The following is a 15,288-nucleotide window of genomic DNA, read 5'->3' as shown; positions in this document are numbered from 1 at the left end:
GAAAGAGACCTCTACCCTCAAATGCTTAAAACTATGCTCAAAGCTCGAGGCTGCTCTGTTAAGTGTAGGCAGATTCTTGATTTCTTAAGTTTTGTTAATGAAACTTGCCCTTGGTTTCGTGAAGAGGGAACTGCCAACTTTCAAACATGGGAAAAGGTCGAAAAGCTGTTGCGTGACCAATACACAGCAGAAGGTTCAGAGAAGACTCCTATTCCTACACTATGGTCTTTAATTTGTGATTGCCTTATCCAGCGCAGGAGAGTTTAAGAATGTCTAAGCAGGGTGTAGCCACAGCTAACAGCCTACAGTGAAGGGGTGTGAATCTCTAAAAATACCACTTCCCCCTCTGTGCCTCTTCCGCCTCCGCTTGTCGCTCCTTCGACCGCAGTCAAGAGCCCACCTGAAAAAGGTTTACCTCGTAATTATGAGCAGGAGCTAGTGTTTGAGGCAGAGCGGGCAAGCGTCACTGTTAGCGGGATGACTCAGATGATAAGAAAGGTTTTGCTCGCAGCTGCCCAGCCTTTATGGCTGGATGCAGGTACTTGACCAAAAGTGACTTCATATTTGATTTTGCTGGAGGCTCAAACTACTTGAACTGGGCTGAACCAAGTAGAAAGGATTAAAGGAATTTCTCAGCAACTGCCAATCATCCTTTATCTTAAAAAATCTTTTTTTCCCTCCCACGCCACCAGAAACTTTTAGCTAGTTAAATTTCTTTCTATGTGTCTGTATTATAACTTTAATCTTCTTTTCTCTGATTTATGATTTTTATTGTGTTGTGTTAAAATTTTAAGATTCTAAGATTAACTTGAAAGTGTAAAATCTGTAAAAATTTGCAACCCAGGGAAGTTTAAACAAAGGTCAGTTAATTCCAAGCATGCCTGTGACGCATAAACACGCGCAGGCCAGCCCTGAGGATGTGAAGCATGTAAATGGATGAGCGGTACACATGGCCGATAACACAGGTTCTAAGAAAATTCCCTAGACAGAAGGAAGTAACTAAAAAAGGCCCCAGCCCATTGACTAGTTTTTTGGTGATCCTGTAAAATGGATGCCCACTCCCGGGAGTGTTATTAAAAGTCTCATTTTGCCATGTTTTTACTTCCCAGTCCATCATTTGAAATTTGGATAGATGAGACATTTCTCACAATTTAGGGATTTGTCTAGAATTTCTGTACTCATGACGAGATAAAGGCTAGATTAAGAGAAATGGCGTGCCCCACCTGATTTGGGGTGGCTCTTGAACTGAGTCCCATATCTCTTCACGGATGCTATAAAATAAACCCCAAGACTGTTTTTCTTTAAAAGATGGCAAAAATGACACAAGGCTGTATTTGGGCAAGAAGACTAGTGTTTCCATAAAAAGGGTAGTTCTTGAATAATAATGGACTGCATTCCAAGGTTGCCTCACAGGTCCTGGGGCACTCCTGTTTTTATAAAGAAAAGTTAAATAATACTTTAACATTAAAGCCACTGAAAGTCAGTAAGTTACCTCTGTTACAGAATTTGCCAAAGAAAATGCCTTGGGTAATAATAATTGACTTTAAAATCAAAGTTGTTATGGAAAAATATACATAACTAAAATGAAAGGTATATGGCAAATCTTTTTCAGTGGTAAATATATATGACTACACATAGTTTTCCAAAGTCCTTGGTTAAGTTAAGGACTTTGGAACATGGCTAAATATCTAGGTATTTTAAAATGACAAGGTACTGAAACATCAGTCTGAGTTTGCCTCGTGTGAAGAATCTAGAGAATAGAATTGAATCTATTAACTGAGTGTGCCTTGTGTTTTGTTTGAAATATATCCTTAGAAATGTGGATATGTTGCTAATTTGAGAAATGCTAGGTGATTGTCTTGCCGGCTAGAGTTTGAGGCTTCTGGAAGTTTGGAGCTCAGGTTAGGTTGGGAGAAATTGTATGCTTGTGATGGCAGAGTGCATGGAGTATGGAGGTTCATCTTTGAGAGGAATGGTTCTTGTGTTTTCTCTGGAGAGATTGCTGGTTTGGAGTGTATTGTGAGCCTTATGTGTATTGCATGTAGTGGAATTTCAACCTAGGAAATAGTATTTTGTTGGCCTAATTAGAGGATAAGGATTAATTCTATGGTCTGAACCAAATTTTTAATGTTAAGACCAGTTTTAATTTAATTGATGTCTGAAATGTGTAATATAATCTTTGGGTTATGTATATCTGATAGACTTTCCAAGTTAAATTTCAAGACTTTAACCGAGAGATACCTTTGGGACATTTCAAGGGCCCTGAAATGATTCAAGGATGCATTCTCTCCTCTTAAAAGAAATATTTTTGAACTAAATTAGGCTGATCTAATATACTTGAAATCACGTGGGAAGCATTATCAAATAAAAATTAATAACTGTGATCTGTTTAAATACATATAAGCAATTGGTTCTAACAAAGTCCACAGTAAAAATTGCAAAAGAATATTGTTTAAAAGTAAATTTAAAAAGGAGAAATTTTAAAATCTCTTCCGCTACTATTTACAAAGTAAACTAAAAAGTTATTATTTGGGTATTAAAACTCCCATTAATGAGACACCATAAAGAAAAATAAAGTTACTTTACTTGAGATGTATATATTGCAGTATTGGCCAGCATGTCTCCTAGTTTTTCTGAAAAAACAACCAAGTTGGTTGTTCTGTTTAAAAGAAAGTAAAAGGTTTTAAAAGAAACCCCCTAAATGTGGCTTAGAGATTGCTCTAGGAAAAAATATAGTGGAAAATGCCCTACAAATACCTAGGAACTGTACCTAAAAATCAATATATTAGGCCTCAGAAGGTAGAAATACGAAAGGATTGTCTCAAGACCCTAAATGACTTTTAAAGGTTATTAGAGGACATTAATTAGTTAAGACCTTATCTAGAAATCTCTATGGGAGAAATGACAAATTTATTCAATATACTTAGGAATCCTAAGAAAGTTTTTATTCAGTGTATATAAAGACACTTAATTATTTTTTCTAATTTCGTGACTCGCATGTAACAGCAGTTTGCAACCATCTAAAATATGAATCCCAAGCAGTTTGGGGCCATCAAGCAAATCCTATCTTCCCTAAACCAAGGATCCTTAAAGGTGAATAGTTTGCATTTTGCCTCCCTAACCAAAACTTACGTCTATATACTCAAAAAAGACTGATAGCGAAATCCAATTAGTGTCATTTATTGTCCACAGTCTAGGTCAACTAATGTTCAGGGGAACTAATAGTGGAAGGTTACCAGAGGCTTAATATTGTTGCCGAGGCTTGTCTCTAACCTGGAGATTACTTACTATGGAAGCATTTTTGTGCTGATATGGGACCAGCTTACGTTCAGGGAATTGCATTAGCTGCCACATCAAAGGAGATGCTATTCTTCAGGCATTAGCCATTTTTACAGTTGGATCCAGTTCTGGAAAGGTTGTATCTACTGCAACAAACCCCTTATATTTCAGCACAATGAGTAGAAATATAAGCTCTTATTTATGCCTTGACTGATTTTGCTATGGAGCCCATCAACCTATAGTGATAGTGCTTATGTGGTAAGTATGGCCAAAATATTGAAACAGCTACAATAGGGCACACTAATTCGGAGGAACTCTTTCATTTATTTTTCAGCCTTCAAAAGGTTGTTTGAGAATGACAATTTTCATGTTTTATTGGCTATATTAGATTCCATTCTGGCCTTCTGGATCCCTGCAGGTAATGAAGAAGTAGATGACCTCATTGCCTCAGTAGAGGAAGTCATGCCATTTTCCATGACATAGGCCTCGCATGCCCTACATTATCAAAATGCCTTTGTCTTGTACAAGGAATTTCATATTTCCCAAGAGCAGGCTCACCACGTTGTCAAGCAATGTCGTCAGTGTGTTATCCACCTCCCTGTGCCAGCATTAGGGGTAAATCCCTGAGGACTTAAACCTAATCAAATCTGGCAAATGGCTGTCATTCATATACCTGAATTTGGCAGATTTCGGTGGGTCTCTGTCTCCATAGATACATGCTCACACTTCATTTTTGCTACTCCCCAAACAGGGGAAAGTGCAAAGCATGTAATTAACCACTGTCTAGCAGCTTTTCCAGTCATAGGACCTCCCTTAGAGCTATAAATAGATAATGGACCCGAATATGCTAGTTCTGGTTTTCAGCACTTTTGTCAACAATATCAAATTTGTCATAAAATTGGTATTCCTTACAGTCCTCAAGGTCAAGTAATAGTGGAAAGAGCCAATCGTACTCTTAAAATGCAATTACTAAAACAAAAAGGGAGAGACGGATGTTATGTGTCACCTCAAAACAAACTCAGTCATGCTCTTTATACTTTAAATTTTTTGAATTGCAATGCAGAGGGTCATACAGCAGCTAAAAGGCATCAGGCCTCCTGTACAATAGCCTCCGCCAAGTTAGCCCAGTGGAAGGATGCACAAACCAGACACGTTTTACCAGATCCAGTAATGATGTGGGGAAGAGGTGGTGTTTTGTATCTTTCCAGAAGGAGCAGTGCAGCCAAATTGGGTGCCAGAGCATTACGTCCATCACCACAATGGGCCCAGAGAAGCTCCTTGTCCCTTCATTCAAAAGACTGAGAGTTGCCCCGATGACAGCAAAGTGGAAGAAGAGAACTGAAGGCGACCCAAGGGACCGAGGTGCCAACATGGGGTCATTTGAAGAAGTTAAAGACTGAAGCCCAGCAGATGGTAGAAAAGCAAGAAGTGGAAGCTACTTCCTCAACCATGTTTCTGGCTGTGCTAGCATTGGTTAGCTGACAGTCTTCTGTAAAGTCTCGTGCAGCCAAGTCCGAGGCCTTGAGTAAATATACACCAGCCGCAAAAGAAACTTTCATGTAGTAGCTATAAATGTTAACATGTAGGTGGCTTGATTTCTCACTTATTGCTGTGTTGCATCGGCATTGTTTTGTTATTATTTTAATAGTCAGAGCTTTGTTCTTGATATTTAAGTTTTACTTTTATTATAGTAGCTTAAAAACAAAAAAAAAATGGTGAGATGTAGAGAGCATCTGGGAAGGCACATGAGCATTTCTTTAATTATTGTCAGCTGAATCCAGTGGTGCTGGCAGAGCCACGTCCTGGAAACATACCTTGCCAGAGGCAGGAGTGTTGTCAGCTTGACCTTCAGCCCAGGCACCAGGGCGGGGGTTTTCTTATCTAAATCCAGCCAAGCACCAGGAGTGAATATGACTCGGGCCCACCCAAGAATGCACATAATCTCCTTTGTGTTGACCTTTAGTAAAACTTCCTGGTTTTTGCTGTATAAAATGAACACGCTGTATTGGCTCTGGGTTCCTGTCTCTCCATCAGAGGACAGTGGTCCCACCCAGTCCCAGCTTTTCCTACTGTATTTGTGTCTGTCTCTTTCATTTTCTCAATCCCTGGTCGCCCCTACTCAGGAACCAGACCTCTCTCTAGCAGCGCTGGACATGGAAAAGAGAGAAATATTTATATAAGTGTTTATCTGTGCTGTGTAATAGTTAAAGGTTTGAGTCAAATAGGGATACTCAGGAGCTTCTATAATCTTATATAATAAAGAGCTAATATGCTAATTAGGCTGGACAGCAGAATGACCTTCCAGAACGATCTTCTGAGACGACCTTCGGGAACAACTAGTGGGTGGGAGCCGGGCCATGAGGCAGCCAGGGCTGCTGCAAGGGCCGAGCCCCTTACACGAATTTCGTGCATTGGGCCTCTAGTAGTATTATAATAGGCTTTAAAAATGTGAACTCGTGTTTAAGAACAGCTGTTACCAAATATCTGTTTTTTGAAGGCATAAGACAACTTAGTTTTCCTTAGAATTATATATTCTCATTTCACTTTAACTAGCAGGTATTCTCTGGGTGTCTAAACCTATGAAAATTAAGAAACTATAAGCATGAGATAATAAAATAATTAGATTTTTGTATACACCAACTAAATTTCTGAACCAAACTGCTTAGCATTTAGGAGGTGAAAGAGAAAATACTAGTAAATTATAAACATACATAGAGTAAACAGATAGAAAGTATATTGACACATTCATAAGCTCCCAAGAGTTGCAGTTGGCTGTTATATTGTTAAAATGTTATCTCTTAGAATTTTAACTACTTATTATATTAGACCTACGTAGGAGGTAGCTGGGTATTTCTCTAGTGGCCTGAGTATCTTGCAACAACACTGCTAGTCACAGGTTTGACTTGGGGGAGAAAGGGTTTTGCACAGAACAAACAGGATGTAAAAATATTCTTTCCATAAAAAGCAGACATTTGGACAAGTGGCTTCTTTGTCTTTTAATTCCAAATTTGCAAATCAGTTCTCAGAGGAGGTCCTGTTGTGTTTTATTGATATTCTTTGGTTGATTTTGAATGTGTTTTTTTAATAGTATTTACAATATGCTTCATATCCTCCCCATTCTTCAAAGGGGCAGTTCAATCTTAACTCACCTTTGGGATCTGTTATAATTTCTCCAAACTAGAAGTAAGTGTCTCTGATTTCTTTTCATTAACACTCTCTCTAGGTAGTTGCGATTCTTTAAATCTAGACATTGTGGATTTTTAAGGTAAACCATTGTTTTTGTACTGTTAAGAAAGAAAGAGCCCTCTCTACTTAACTGTTTCACATGCTTTCTCACCTTTTAGAATTTTTTTCTACCTACTGAGAGAGCTCTTTTAGAATTATTTAAATGAAGATTTTTTTGTTTAAATCCTATTACTTTCATAAGAAAGCACAAATCAAAGAAATTGGGTAAGGAATTCTTTTTCATATTCGGAATCTGGTTTTCTTTTTGATCACTTTGTAATTCAGTGTTGTTGATGTCAGTGTTTTCCCTATCAATATCATACTCTCTGGATTATCAAGAATATTTGTGGCATGGCACTTCATAAAAGAATGCTTCACTATTGTTTCTGAGATTTTTTTCTAGGTTGGCCCATTTTGCAAATTTTATGCTGCTCTTTGGTGATATTATCATAAGATGTCAACGTAAGGTTTCTAGATAGTACACAGGGCTCATATTCCTTCATTAAATGGTCTTTACGTAAATGGTTTGTTGACCAAAATATTGATGGGTTAAAATTATCCAGTCTGTAATGAGGCAAGTGCCTCATGCAGTCAGTGACAACTAAATCACAGCTGCTAGCAGGCCATTGGTGATTGTAAAATAACACTGATTTTAGCAGAGAGCCTGCTATCAGAGAAGTGAAAATATTGTGAATCTAACTAGTAAAATAGAAGAAATTCAATACTATACTCTTCTTCTTTCATATTTCTTGGAGTTCAATTAAAATTTCACTTCTATGAAATTTTGTTGGCCCCTTGGACTTTGATAGTAGCTATTTTCTCTGAAATTTCATAACACTTTATTTAATTAAAAGGACTAAATAATAATTTTTGCATGAAAATAATCTATGCATATGGCTACAAAACCCAAATGCAATTAAAAACTGTAGTGCCCAAGCCCACTACCCTCACTATGTGAGCACTGGTCGTGGAAACAACTAACTTGAACCATTTCTGGTATTGGTTCTTAGACCTGTGGCTACCTTTCTAGGGCTAAAATAATATGCTTATACGGATTGCTTTTGCTATTCTTTTCATTTAACAGATACCATGGTAGAAAAGAATTTAGCTTTTTAATTTCACCTTCTTTCTTTCTCCTTCCTCTACATATAATTACATTAGTTTTATGAGCTCTTTTATTGCTACACTGGAGGCCCGATGCACAAAGATTCATGCAAGAATAGGCCTTCCTTCCCCTGGCTGCTGGCACCAGCTACCCTCTGGCACCCAGGACCTGGGCTGCTTCGCTCTGGCCACGGCCACCACCCACTGGGACCCGGGCTGCTTTGCTCAGGCCAACACCACCACCCACCGACCCAGGCTGAGGTGGTCAATGCCACCTCATGGCTACTGGTTGTTTGGTCATTTTGGTTGTGACACCTCTTGGCCTTTTATTATTATGATTGGTAATTCCCACCACTATTTCTTGTTCCATTAAGTATAGTTTCTCTTGACTTCCTACTTCATGAAGTTGGGATATTTAGCCCTTTGCCTTCCAACTATCTTTCCTTATATAATTATACTACCCAAAGTTGACAATTATGGTGAGAATATTAATAATATTTTATGTCAGTATTGTAATTAATTAAATATTTAATTTTTGTCTATAGGTTGAACCAAAACAATTGAAAAATCAATAAATTGGGGTGTGTTGCAAATCACTTTTTGCTATTTAAAATATTGATTTTTCAAATGGATTCTTTAAATCCAGCATTTGCACAGATTTATGCCATATTTTATTTTGGTTCACATTTAGATCAGGAATTTCTATAAAGTGTTTTTCAATTAACTTTATATTTTCTTATTGGGAGAGGAAATCTGGGTCTTCTTCATTATATTCTTAATTTTCAGGTTTTTTTTTTTACTTAATCTCTTTATTTTTTAGGCTCTATTTCATTCTTTGAAGCCCTCTGAACTCATATTCTTATTTGGAATAGTGGCTTCAAGTTTGAGCTATTACTTCCCCCCCCCCCCCCTTGTTCCATTCTGTGTTTTGTTTTATTTTCTGCAGCTTCAGGATCATATTATGTACAGAGTTACCTCCAGTCCCACCTTCCTACAACCATTTCCTTTTGGGGCCATCTTTGAATATTTTGTCTATGTTTGGGGAATTCTCTGCTTTATAAATCCATACTTTCCCAAGTTGCCTTACTGCCTGGATATAGACTGTGAACTAGGCTCTACCAATTATAGGAATTCATGCCAGATTTTAGATGAGAAGTGTGGGATATGAAAGAGCAGATGAGCTCAGAGGAACTCAGATGTAGTAGACATTGAGATTTCAGTCTTAACATGTGGTGTCTTGGTGTGGTGGCAGACCAGTATTTGGAGAGCAATCTACATGGGATTTTGGGTGTAGTTTTTGGCTATGTGCTTTATTAGTTGGGTTTTCGGGCCCGTGCTGAGGTTCTGTGAAGTACCCCAAATTCTTTAATAAATTCTTTTTCTACTTAAACTTGTCAGTTATTTTCAGCTATGTGTAAACCACTCCCTTGACTGTTATAGAAAGGAAGATCTCACTGCTGTGAATTTTCTATATGAGGATGAAGAAGTCAGATATTATCTAAATAGACCAAAATGCCCTCTTCTTTTAGCCCCATTTCACCCTTTGACCTTTACCATTCAGAACAATTTAATTAATCTTTGCTTCATCTTCCAAAAATTTGTTTAAATCTCTCTTTTGTTGCTGATCTCCTCTCATTCTCTCTGTTCTTGTAGGTTGATATGATTTATTTTACTATAATTCCAAATGTATCTTGGGAGGAAGAGAAGATCAATTTAGTTGCTCTGTTTACCATCTTGAATCTGAAGTCCCATGATATTTTATTCATATTGGTATTATAGTATTATGACAGACAAAAAAAATCATGATAATGTTACTTCTCTTTTTTTCCCTTTTTTGTTAATTCTCACCTGAGGATATTCCCCGTCCCCTTCCCCCATTGATTTTTAGAGAGAGTGGAAGAGAGGGGGAGAGATAGAGAGACAAATCAATTGATTACTTCCTATACATGCCCTGGATCAAGCCTGCAACCAAGGTATGTGCCCCTTGACCGAAATTGAACCCGGGACCCTTCAGTCCACAGGCTGATGCTCTAACCTCTGAGCCAGACCAGCTAGGGCTAATGTTATTTTTTTTAAATTAAATTATGATCTCATCAATGTTTATATTTCTAACACCTTATGTGGTAACTTACATTTTATCAAATATCCAATTAATATTTAAATGAGTTGATATATGTACAGATTTATAGATTATTTTATAGTAAAATACCTGTTCTTTTTGTTTGTTTGTTAATCCTTTTCCATGGATATTTTTTCCATTGATTTTTTTTTTCTAGAGATACTGTGGAAGGAAGGGAGGGAAATGAGAGAGAGCAAAAGAGAGTGAGTGAGTGAGTGAGAGAGAGAGAGAGAGAGAGAGAGAGAGAAATATTGATGTGAGAGCGACACATTGATTGGTTGCCTCCTGCATGTGCCCTGACCGGGGCTGAGGATTGAACCTGCAACACAGGTCTGTGATCTTAATTGGGACTTGAACCTGAAACCCTTCAGTGCGTGGCTGATGCTCTAGCCACTTAAAAACACTGGCCAAGGCTAAAATGCTTATTCTTTACTTAAAAAAATGATTTTTTGTTTTTTTGCCCAACCAGGATGTCACGGTTTGATACCTGCCTGGTCAGGGCACTTGCCCGGGTTGCAGACTCAATTCTCAGTGAGGAGCGAGCAAGAGGCAGCCGATCAGTGATTCTCTCTCATCATTAATGTTTCTAACTCTCTCTCCCTCTCCCTTCCTCTCTGAAATTATATATATATATATATATATATATGTGTGTGTGTGTGTGTGTGTGTGTGTGTGTGTGTGTGTGTGTGTGTTTATTGATTTTAGAGGGAGAGGAAGGAAAAGGGAAAGATAGAGAGAAATATTAGTGGCAGATGGAGCCTCCTGCATGTCTTAAGCCAGGAATGGAGCCCACAACTTGGACTTGTGCCTCAACCAGGAATTGAGCCAGCGACCCCTGGTGCATAGGACAATGCTCAAAAAACTGAGCCACTCAGGCCAGGGAAAGATGCCTATTCTGACTCAACTTTGTTTACTTTAAGTTTATGAATCATAGCTGATCCCTCTGCATTTTTGTTTTCTTTCTTAGTTTATTTTGTTCATTAGATTCCACTTATATCTCTGCGTTTTCAAGGAATTAATTTGTGAGAAGATCACACAATTAGAATCATATCAGAACTGAAGTACTTGAAAAAAATATGTTTTCAAAGTGACATGTGTATGTCAGGATGATGGAAAAATAGATATTCTTTAAATTTAGAAAATAATTTAAGTCTTTAAAGCTACTTGATAGGAATAACACAACCAATTTCTATCCTAAGTGAGGAAATAAAAATAAACATACTTAAAATTACAAGTTAGTACAGATCTACCAGACAGTATTTATATTGTTAAATTTTTGACACTTGAAGGAATAATGTTTTTCATTTATATTTTAATGAAAAACTTAAATGTTGTTTAAGTGAATGATAAATGGGTATTGCTCCTGTACAAAGTAAAAGCAAAAATTAGTGGCAGATGGAACCCATTGAGTTTATTCATCAAAGCAGCAGAATTGTCAGAATTGCTTTTCTCACTCATAAACTTTTTTGCAAACCTAGAGACTCTGAGATCATTGGAGCATGTTGTGAACAATATCTTTCCTGCCCAATCACCCATTCAAGCACTGATTGAGACTGTTCTGTTTTATATTTAAGTAGAATTTGATACATAAAAACAACACAAAGAGACTTCCCTGTGATGGAAATTAAACAGTCTGATTTTTTAATGAAAACCCATTATATCATAACTACAAGCCCAATGCACGAAATTTATGCAAGGGTAGGCCTTTGCAGCCCTGGCTGCTGGGGCCCTCGCAGCCCCGCTGCCTTGTGGCCCCGGCTGCCTCACCCCACCCCCCGCCCACACCCATGTCCTCCACCACAACCCCCAGTTCTCCGGTTCCGCGGAGCCCCCACATTCGATCACCCCGCAGAGGGTGGCCCGGGCCTCCCTCTTTGTTGTGATCATGGAGTCCACCCCCCCCCCCCATTAATTGCCCCCTGGCCAGTGGCCTGGGCCTCCTTCTGCAGGGCGATCGATCGCGGAGCCCCCCTCCCCACATTGATTGCCCCCAGAGAGTGGCCTGGGCCTCCCTCTTTGGGGCAGTCGCGGAGCCCCCAATTGATTGCCCCATTGGCTGGTGGCCTGGGCCTCCCTCTGCGGGGCGATTGATCGCGGAGCCCCTCCTTCCCAATTCGATCGCCCCCAGAGGGTGGCCTGGGCCTTCCTCTTTGGGGCAATCCCAGACCCCCCAGTTGATTGCCCCATTGGCTGGTGGCCTGGGCCTCCCTCTGCGGGGCGATCATGGGGTGATGGCGAGCCCCTCGACCAATCTCATTAACACCCACCTTGGCTGGCCTGGCCCCAGTGTGTGTCATAGCATGGTCATCCGAGAGGTCATCTTGATGGTCATTCTGATGTTCAGTCGTTCGGTCGATTTACATATTACTATTTTATTATTATAGATTTATTAGAATATGGATCTTGATTTTCCTTTTGTTTAAAGTTTATAGTAATCACTAAAGTTAGTGATATGTTTAATATGCTTACTATATTTGGTATGTTATGCAAATTGAATTGAATTATTGCCTCTATATCCAGGTATCATGAATGTATCATTTAAATTAGACTATGGATGAATCTTTGTATGTTTCAGAAAGATTTATTCAAATATGTCAAACAAGACACATTATTCCTTTAACCATGAACATAGAATGACTACATTCCAGGGGAATGTTAGACAGTATTATCTCAAATTCCTCATAGTTTGGTGTCTATCAGTGGCTCAATTTAGGGAGCTATAAATGTAAGGAATTGCCTTAGATATAAACACTCCATTTATTTATCGACATCAAACATTAAAAGAACATAAAACACATGAAAAGGAACCAGTCAGAAACAAAGAATACAACATCTGAAGTGAAGAATACATTAGAAGGAAATAAGAGCAGGTTAGGAGAAACAGAGGATTGAATCAGTGATTTAGAGACAAGACAACAGAAAACATTCAAGCAGAGCAACAAAAAGAAAAAAGAATTTTTTAAAAATGAGGAAAGTCTAAGGGACCTGTGGGACAACATTATGCATAACAAAATCTACATCATAGGGGTGCCAGAACCTGTTTGAAGAAATAATGGCTGAAAAATTCCCTAATCTGGTGAAGGAAAATGACATAAATCCCCAGGAAGCACAGAGAGTTCCAATCAAGATGAACCTGAAGAGGCCCACACCAAGACACATCGTAATTAAATTGGAAAGGTTACAGATAACGAGAAAATCTTAAGAGCAGCAAGCGAAAAGACAGTTACCTACAAGGGAGCTCTCACAAGGCTGTCAGCTGATTTCTCAGCAGAAGAACTTCAGGCTAGAAGAGATTAGAATGAAATATTCAAAGTGATAAATAACAAGGACCTACAACTAAAAATTACTCTACCCAGCAAGACTACTATTTAAAATTGAAGGCAAAATAAAGAGCTTTCCAGATAAGAAAAAGCTATTGAAGTTTGTTACCACCAAACCAGTAGCACAAGAAATGTTAATGGGTCTTCTTTAAGAATAAGAAAAGAAAAAAAAAATAGAACATAGATATAAAGAATACAATGGTAATAAATTAGTACCTATTAATATTTACTTTAAATGTAAACGGATTAAGTGCTCCAGTGAAAAGAATGGGTAGCTGAGTAGATAAGAAAACATGACCCATATATATGCTGTCTACAAGAGACCCAGCTCAGAATGAAAGATATACACAGATTTAAAGTAAAGGGATAAATGAATATATATGTTTTTTTTAAAATATATTTTTATTGATTTCAGAGAGGAAGGGAGAGAGAGATAGAAACATCAATGATGAGAGAGAATCATTGATCAACTGCCTCCTGCATGCCTCACACGGATCAAGCTCTCAACTCGGTCATGTGCCCTGACTGGGAATTGAACTGTGACTTCCTGGTTCATAGGTCAATGCTCAACCACTGAGCCATGCCAGCCAGGATGGACAAATATATTTTATACAAAAGCTGGGGTAGCAATACTTATATCAGACAAAATAGACTTCAAAATAAAGGCCATATCAGGAGACAAAGAAGGACATTACATAATGCAAAAGGGATCAATCCAACAAGAGGATATAACCCTTGTAAACTATATGCACCCAACATAGGAGCACCTAAATATATAAAGCAAACCTTGGAGAACATAAAGGTGGAGATTGACAATAATACAGTCTTAGTAGGGGATTTTAACACCATTTTCATCAATGGCTAGATCTTTAAGACAATAAGGAAACAGTGGCCTCAAATGACACACGAGACCAGATGAATTTAATTGCTATCTTCAGAGCAATGTACCCCAAAGCAGTAGTATATACATTCTTTTCAAGTGTACATGGAACATTCTCTAGGATAAACCACATGTTAGAACAAAAATCAAGTCTTAATACATTCAATAAGATTAAATCATATCAAGTATCTTCCTTGATGACAATGGTATAAAACTATAAATCTATCACAAGAAAACAAAACTGAAAAAACACAAACACATGGGGGGCTGAATAACACTACTAAACAATAAATGGGTTCACAATGAAATCAAGGAAGAAATCAAAAGTTATCTTGAGAAAAATGGAAATGAACACACAACAATCCCAAATCTATGGGACACAGCAAAAGCAGTCCTCTGAGGGAAATTCATAGCAATATAGGCCTACCTGAAGAAACAAGGAAACTCTGAAATAAACAATCTAACCTTACACCTAAATGGAACTAGAAAAAGAACAACAAGCAAAACCTAAAGTAATAGGAGGAAATAATAAAGATTAGAGCAGAAATAAATTACATAGACACTAAAAAAAAAGTACAAAAGATTAGCAAAACAAAGAGTGAGTTCTTTAAAAGATAAACAAGATTGACAACCTTTAACCATACTCAAGGGGAAAAAAGGGAAATAACTCAAATAAAATCAGAAAGGAAGGAGAATAACTGACACCATAGAAATACAAAGGATTATAAGAAAATATCATGAAGAACTATATGTTAGGGCTTACTTGGGCCAGCTGAGGCCTGGGCTGGGGCTCAGGATTCACTCCTCCTGCTCTGGGCAGGCACCTCTATGGTATTTCTAAGGTGATCATATGTACAACAACTTTCTTTGGAGCAAGAGGAAACACCTATGAATCCAATGGTGACCTTGCTTTCTGGATGCCAGAACATCAGGTCAGAAGTTGAGATTTCCACTATCAAGAAACAATGGAAGGAGCTGCAGCTGGTGTGATGCCACCAGCTTACTTTGGAGAATAATTCTGGGAAGAGTTACATCTTGCCATTCACTAATTCACTCATTCATTCAGTTAAAATATATTGAGCACTTGCTATAGAGTCAGCTTCTAAGTATGAAGGATATAATGATGAAAAGGAAATAGTAAAAGAAAAATCAGTTGGTTTGGTGGAGTTTACATCGTATTGGAGAGGGTTAGACAATAAACAAGAAAAATCATATTTACATTACTATCCTATATAATAAAGAGCTAATATGCAAATGGTCATCATGCCCTAGCGGCCTCCTGCCCTTGTGCCAGGGCCGGGTGACCTGAGGCCATGCCCCCCGCCCCAGCGGGGCTTGATGGGGGACCTGAGGCTGTGCCC

General features: G+C 38.3%; 1 protein-coding gene across 4 annotated transcripts in view; it reads left to right on the top strand.

The window, feature by feature from the left end:
- Positions 1-15,288, top strand: part of LEPR (leptin receptor) — a 94,770-nt gene that overhangs the window by 14,796 nt on the left and 64,686 nt on the right. The gene's annotated exons all lie outside the window — the stretch shown is intronic.

The sequence above is a fragment of the Myotis daubentonii genome, chromosome 3 (assembly GCF_963259705.1).
Source record: "Myotis daubentonii chromosome 3, mMyoDau2.1, whole genome shotgun sequence".
NCBI classification, from domain to species: domain Eukaryota; kingdom Metazoa; phylum Chordata; class Mammalia; order Chiroptera; family Vespertilionidae; genus Myotis; species Myotis daubentonii.
This window is presented reverse-complemented; position numbering and strand designations above follow the sequence as displayed.